Genomic DNA, 7195 nt, shown 5'->3' with positions numbered 1-7195 from the left:
CTTGGGCAAGTCATTTTTATAAAAGGCAGGCAAATGGCCAGAGGGAGGAATGAAGGTTAGACAGGGCAGAGCCTCTACATGGTGGATATTGAGGGGAGGAACCTAGGCCGGCTGGCATCCATGATTGTATTGCAGTACCAGAAGAAGACTGGGGGACTGCCGTGCTGGGTGCACAGCAAACAGGCTGAAGGAGGGAGCAGGAAAAGGGGTGTCGGTTACATATGTGCATAGAGAAGGGGGAAGGTGCTCAGAGCTAAGGTGGCTTCATTCTTTTATTCCCTTCTCACCCAGTCTAGTCCCATTCACACCCCAAGGGATGTGGGGGGAGAGGGAAAGGACTGGCAAGGGGCAGGGGAGCAATCAAAGCTATGGGGCAGGGGCGACATCTTAGATGAGCCAGCTGGCTCTGAGGTGCCAGCAGCCACCATAAATACAAAGCCTTTCCCCCTATGCTTCGTGCTGTGCCTCTAATCTGACTTGTCACCTTGTTGTCCTGGTGGGCTTCCCCGTCATACCTGTTCTTATCCTCCTTAGAGAGGTGGGCCTCAGAGTCCAGGGCAGAAAGGAAGGAGGCAGTGCCTGTGCTGACAGCTGGAGGTGACAGAGGATGCAGACTCATGGGCAGCAGAGTCAGGGCAAGGCCAGGGCCTGGAGCTCCTGCGGGATGATGGAGTTCAGCTCCAGAGCCATTCCCTGCTTGGACAGCTCAACTGGCCCCAAGACCTGCTGTTGATGCTCTTGTGAAAGGTAGGGCAAGACTTGAGCAAATTTCATTGAACCTCTTGATGATTTCAATCTGTTTGTGCATTTGGATGTTAAGGCCAAAGGACATCTCCTAAAACAAGACATGGTAACGCTGCCTCTCCAACTTCTCCCTGGGCAGCGTGTCACACTCCAGTTTCAAGCAGTGGTACTGCACCTGTACAAGCTGAAACTCACCTCAGATCTGGTCACAGGAATTTGGGCTTGTGAACTTGAGCCACTAGGGCAGGTGCCTGCTTTGTGGAAACATCACGTCACTTGTGGCAAGAAGAAGGAAGGGCTGTGAGCTAAAAGAAGGCAGAAGCTGCAGCAGAAACAGCAGAAGTTGCAGCCAAAGTCACTGAAGAGTGACCTGCCCAGGGTCACACACATGAGGCCTGTTTACCTCAGTGTCCTCATCTATAAAATGAGCTGGAGAAGGAAATGGTAACCACTCTAGTTTTCCCAAGAAAACCTCAAATGAGGACTGGCTAGGTGGTGCAGTGAAAAGAGCACCTGCCCCGGACTCAGGAGGACCTGAGTTCAAATCCGGCCTCAAACACTTAACACGTACTAGCTGTGTGACCTTGGACAAGTCACTTAATCGCAATTGTCCTACCTTCCCCCCTCCAAAAAGAAAAAAAAAAGAAAACTTCAAATGGGACCATAGAAAGTTGGAAGCAACTAAAAAATGAGTAAGTAATTTATCTAAATTTTATTCTCATTAATATTTTTCTTTTCCATCATTCTCAAATAGATCCATTCTCTCTCCCCCAGACACAGAGTACCTTGTAACAAAAATTAAAAAGAGGATAGAAAAAGAAAGTTAATAAAGCATATGCAACATTCCATACCCATAATTCCCATCTCCTTCAAAGAGAGGATGGAGGTACATTTTCTCAACTTCTCTGGAAGCTTGTCTTTTTATTTTTGTTTTTGCTTTTTGGAGGGGGGAGGTCAGGGCAATTAGAGTTAAGTGACTTGCCCAAGGTCATGGCTACCAAGTGTTAGGTGTCTGAGGTCAGAGTTGAACTCAGGTCCTCCTGACTTCAGGGCCAGTGCTCTATTCACTGCACCACCTAGCTGCCCCAGAAGCTTATTTTTTTTTTAATGTTAACATTCTTCCACTGCTACTGCCTGGCTATGAGTTATAGAACAATACAGTCTGAGCATCACCCAAAGAAAAATGAAGAGGCGCTTTGGGGTGTGAGCGATAGTTTAAAGGATGTGATCAAAGAAACATGAGTGAAACAAATTGGCGGATGACATGGCAAGAGCAAGGAATAATCAGTGGACAGCCCAGGTGCTTCATTCGTATCCTTGTGAAGTCAAAGGGGAGTAATGACTCCTACACATTGCATATACCCTCTGCAATAAGAGAGAATGTAGACAAAAGCCGCACAGGATAGGTGGTTGTGGCTGCAGATGTACATCCTTGGGAAGAATATCCACATTGATGAGAAGACAGACTCATTTGAGTGACCTTTACTGTTGTTGTTTTAAATGACAGCTAAGCACATAGTTGTGCGCATGAAAAATTGATACAAAAGCAAGCCCTTCTGTCAAAACGAGGTGTCACCAAATGGTCCATCCAGCTGTGGAAGCATGCACTAGTGTTTTTCATGATAGCAAAGTGCTTTCTATAGAGCCATAAGGAATTAGAACTAAAAAGAACATGTTAAAGATAATTTGCTTCAGGGATTTTCAACCTTTTATGCGTCATGGATCCTTGGGTCAAAATAACCTTAGATGTATGAAATACATAGGATGATAAAGGACATCAATTACATTGCAAGAGTTGTCGAAATAACTTTTTAAAAGTTCACAGATCCAAGGTTAAGAACTCCCGAGGGGGCTGACTAGGTGGTGCAGTGAATAGAGTGCCAGCCCTGGAGTTAGGACTTGAGTTCAAATCCAGCCTCAGACACTTGACACACTTACTAGCTGTGTGACCTTGGGCAAGTCACTTAACCCCAATTGCCCTGCCTTCCCCCCTCCAAAAAGCAAACCCCCCCCCAAAAAAAACTCCCGAGAGTCCAACCCTCTCATTTTGTGTTGAGGAGCAAAGAGTTGAAGGGTGAAGGACCTGAAAGGGTAAGTCTTCTGCCCAAGGTGACAAACATCTACAATGTTTCAAACTCTGTGATGACCATAAATCTCATGCTTTTTATTTTACCACCCTTATTGAACTAAACAGTACCTGATACACATTTTAAGAATTCCAGTCTATCTTTGCTTCAGTTTTCCCTCCTCTAAAATTGTTATTGTAGTTTAGTCATTTCCAGTAACGTCTTACCCTACACAACCCTATTTGGGATTTTCTTGGCAAAGATAGAATGTTTTGCCATTTCCTTTTCCACTTCATTTTACAGATGAGGAAACAGAGGCAAACAGAGTTAAGTGACTTGCCCAGGGTCACACAGCTAGTGTCTGAGACTAGACATGAACTCATGTCTTCCTGACTTTCAGGGCTGGTGCTCTCTCCATGTGCCCCTTAGCTGCCTATCCTGTAAAATAAAGGAGTTAAACAAGATTACCTCAGAGCTCCCTTCCAAGTCCGAATTTTAGGATCCTAACAAAAGTGTGAAATTTAGGTTTACACCTGTTGAATTTTCTTCCATGCTGATGTCACTTTCCCAACACCAGTCAATGTCGGGGTAAAAATGTCCTCAGTAGTCTTGATTATTCTCAAGTTCTCTCCTATGATTTTCATTTCAATAACTCACTTGTTTTAAGGTTTGTGAGGTGCTTTCCTTACAATACCAAAGGAAGTAAATAATTCAAGTACTGTCTCCATTTTGCAGAAGAGAAAGCCTGAGGCTGTCTTGTGACTTGCCCATGATCCCATAGGTAGTAAGCACAAGAGGCAAGACTTGAATAAGTTCCCTGACTCCAGGGCAGCCAAGTAGAGCAGAGTCAAGAAGACACATCTTCCTGAGTTCAAGTCTGGCTTCAGACACTTACTACCTGTGTGTGACCCTGGGCAAGTCACATAACCCTGTTTGCCTCAGTTTCCTCATCTGTAAAATGAGCTGGAGAAGAAAATGGCAAACCACTCCAGGATCTCTGCCAAGAAAACCCCAAATGGGGTCACAAAGAATCAGACGAGTGAAAAAATGACTGGTCTAGCACTTTATCTATCGGTATGGCCGATTCTGAATTCGTGAATCAGCAGATCACAGAGTTGAAAAAAGAATCTTTCAAGAACATCTAGTCCAATTTTCTCCTTTTGCAGATGAGGAAACTGGGATCAGGGAGAAGGTCACACAGGTACTAAGAGCTGGGAAATGACCTGAGGATGTCCTCCAGATCTGCTCCTCCCGCTCTACTTACTACTTCCTGTTCCTTTAACCACATTTCTTTCTCTAAATCCAGTCTAGAGTAGAATCCTAGACGTCACTTACCTGAAACACGAATCCCTTCTTTGACAATGACCTGTGAGAAGATTAAAGCTCCCAAGGGCTGCGACCACATATCACATCTGCATCCCACCTCCCAACAACAAACATATACACTCACTGAATGTTAGTAAATATCAATAAAATGGTGGCCCACGGCATAGTTCCTAGGCACTGCACACAATATGAAGCTGACACACATTTACTGAATGAACAGATTCTCACATATTTCCCCAAATAAGATAAGGTGGAATGTTGGTTTTGATTTCTTCCCCCCTTGTAAGTGTAAAAGGAAAAAAAAAGTATATGAGTGGACAGTTGTCAACCTCACTAGACATCTTTGCAAAATTAAAATGGAAATCTTTCAGGTTAATTGTGTCTATGTCTTCCAGGATGTTCTTTAGAGAACACACTGCTCAGGGTCACCCAAGGATCACTGTATGAATGGTGATGCCCTGGTTTTTTAGATACCCCTCATTAACAGGTGTTGCTTATTGAAGATGTCCATGTTGTGATATAAAGCACAATAATTTCCTTAAAGCTGCCAGGCTTCCTTCGGAAAACAGTGGGCACCTTTTGGGACTGAAACAGTTTCCTCTCTGACCCCAGGATAAAGTATCAAACCAGGATGAAAAGAGATACGCAGAATTTTGCAATTCAGCAAGATGTTAATATTAGTTTGTTTAAAAGCCAAAGTGGTGCAGACGCTTTCTTCTTCAGTTTATCAAAGTCAATGAGGAATCACCATTCCATGATTAGAAGCCCTACTGACTGCTTCATTGCAGTAGACAGGAGGTGATGGCTGAATTTCCAAGGACTAGGTTGGCAGAGTATATGTTCCAACAGGGTCTACTGAGCTGCTTTTTTTTTTTTTTTTGAGTAAAAGCCCAGAGACAGATAGTCAGTGGACTAGTCTGGCTAGGTCTGAGGAGGCTCGTCACCTGTCTCTTGTGACGAACTTTTTTTCTGCTATATACATTCCCCAAGACCACTCAGTAAAGTACAAGAGTGGTGACCTGTGTTAATAAAGGGAAAAACCTACAATGACTAAATCACAGAACCTTGAAACATGGCTATCAGTCATTTATCTATCAGGTATCAATTGAAACAAAGTCCTTAAACATATGAGCAAAAGTCACTGGTTTTTCCAAAGGTAATCATGAGGAATTATTTAGATTTGATATTCAATACCTAGGCAGGAATTCCACATGCAAATCATCATACCAGAGCCTGAGGGTCTGAACAATTCACCTAATGTACCCCAAGTTAGGAGCAGCCAGGTAGCACGATAGAGCTGTCCAGCCTAGAGGAAGGAAGACTCATCTTTCTGAGGTCAAAATGTAGTCTCACTACTTGTGTGACCCTGGGCAAGTTACTTAACCCTGTTTGCATCAGTTCCTCATCTGTAAAATGAGCTGGAGAAGGAAATGGCAAACCACTCCAGTACCTTTGCCAAGAAAGCCCCAAATGGGATCATGAAGAGTCGGACACGACTGAAACGACTCAATGACAACCCCAATTCAAGAAGTTTAGAATCATATCAGGTTTACTCTGGTTCTGTAAAATCAACTCAACTGAGCTAAAACAGAATCAAGAAGTGATCTGGTTTCTTATTAGTTGAACATTCTTTATATGCAAGTACATACAATATCTTCTTATCACAATACTGGGAAAAAACCCCATGAACTTAAGGCATATTAGGCACTGACAGAATATTACAGTAACTACATACAGCTGGTGATTAGGATACTGAGTGTTTGAAACACATTCAGGAAACAGAAATAGATAGATCTTAGTGGGAGAAGGAAATGGCAAACCACTCCAGTTTCCGTGCCAAGAAAACCCCAAATGGAGAAACATGAAGAAACTGCAAAAGATCTTAGTTAACACACATTTCCATCAGATGAGGAACTTTTACCTTTTTACAATCAATTACTTAAGGCTTATTTATCAACTTATCAGCTCCTTTACAGCATTCTTTGACATTACAAAATACTTGACTCATAAAATGATCACCTTGGTGAACTGGCCGTGGCAAGGATTATCATTTGGCCTATAAATACAACTTGTAGAAAACCCCAGGTTCTTTTAAAACACTAGCTAAATCAGAGATGAAACAGACACAGATGGAGAGCAGTGATGATTAATTCCAAATGAAAAATTTTTTTAGAAAATAAATCATTTTTTAAGAAATAGAAACTTTTCGTGATAAATATTTTTAACATGGAAGATTTATGTGAGGCAGACGGAAGGCACAGCAGAGTGTGGGAAGACCTGAACTCTGGAAGACCAGAGTTCAAATCCTGCCTCAGGGATTTATTAGTTGTGTGACCCTGGGCAAGTCATTTAATTTAACTTAACAAAGACCAGACTACTGTCACAGTTGAGATTCAAACTCAGATCATCTGGCTCTTGAAATAATCCATTTGTATTTCACTACAATATATTGACTTTCAATAAATAAAGTTTCTCTCAGCTAGGGATTCATTAAGTGAAATATTTTACTGGTGTTTTATTTTTTCACATCACTTTACTCCAGTATCTCCTATTCCCCCTCCCAGAGAGTCATTTCATATAACAGAACTTCTCTAAAGACAAAAAGAGGAAATGAGTACCAACAGATCAATACACTGAAAAAGTGAAGACATGTACACTAATGGACCTCCCAGCCTCTGCAAAGGTAAGAAGTGGGAATATCTTATCTCTTCTTTTAGACACGTTTATCTTTGTGATTTTGCAATAGCCACTTTTTTTTTGGTGGTTCTTTCCATTTTTGTTGTTGTAGTCATTGCATATATTGTTTTCTTGACTCTGCTTATTTCCTGTTACCAATTCTTTCCATGCTTCTCTTTATCACATATGTTTTTACACCACAGTAATATTTCATTACAATGAATTAAATTTGTTTAGCCATTCCCCAGGCAAGGGACATTAGTGTTTCTAATTCTTTGCTATCAGAAAAAGTGCTGATGCATATGAGGACTTTCTTCTTACTAATAACATATGCCAAGTAATAGAATCCCTGGATCAGAGGGTATAGACATTTTAGTCACTTT

At 41.9% G+C, this 7195-nt stretch overlaps 1 pseudogene; it reads right to left on the bottom strand.

Moving 5' to 3' along the window:
- Positions 1-467: 467 nt before the first annotated feature.
- On the bottom strand, positions 468-1618 carry LOC138172551 (TLE family member 5 pseudogene; annotated as a pseudogene).
- Positions 1619-7195: the final 5577 nt, after the last annotated feature.

The sequence above is a fragment of the Petaurus breviceps genome, unplaced genomic scaffold (assembly GCF_028583685.1).
Source record: "Petaurus breviceps papuanus isolate PSGF00001 unplaced genomic scaffold, PetGlider_PUasm1.0 551, whole genome shotgun sequence".
Taxonomy (NCBI): domain Eukaryota; kingdom Metazoa; phylum Chordata; class Mammalia; order Diprotodontia; family Petauridae; genus Petaurus; species Petaurus breviceps.
Note: the sequence above shows the minus strand (reverse complement) of the source record. Positions and strands in the feature narration are given on the sequence as shown.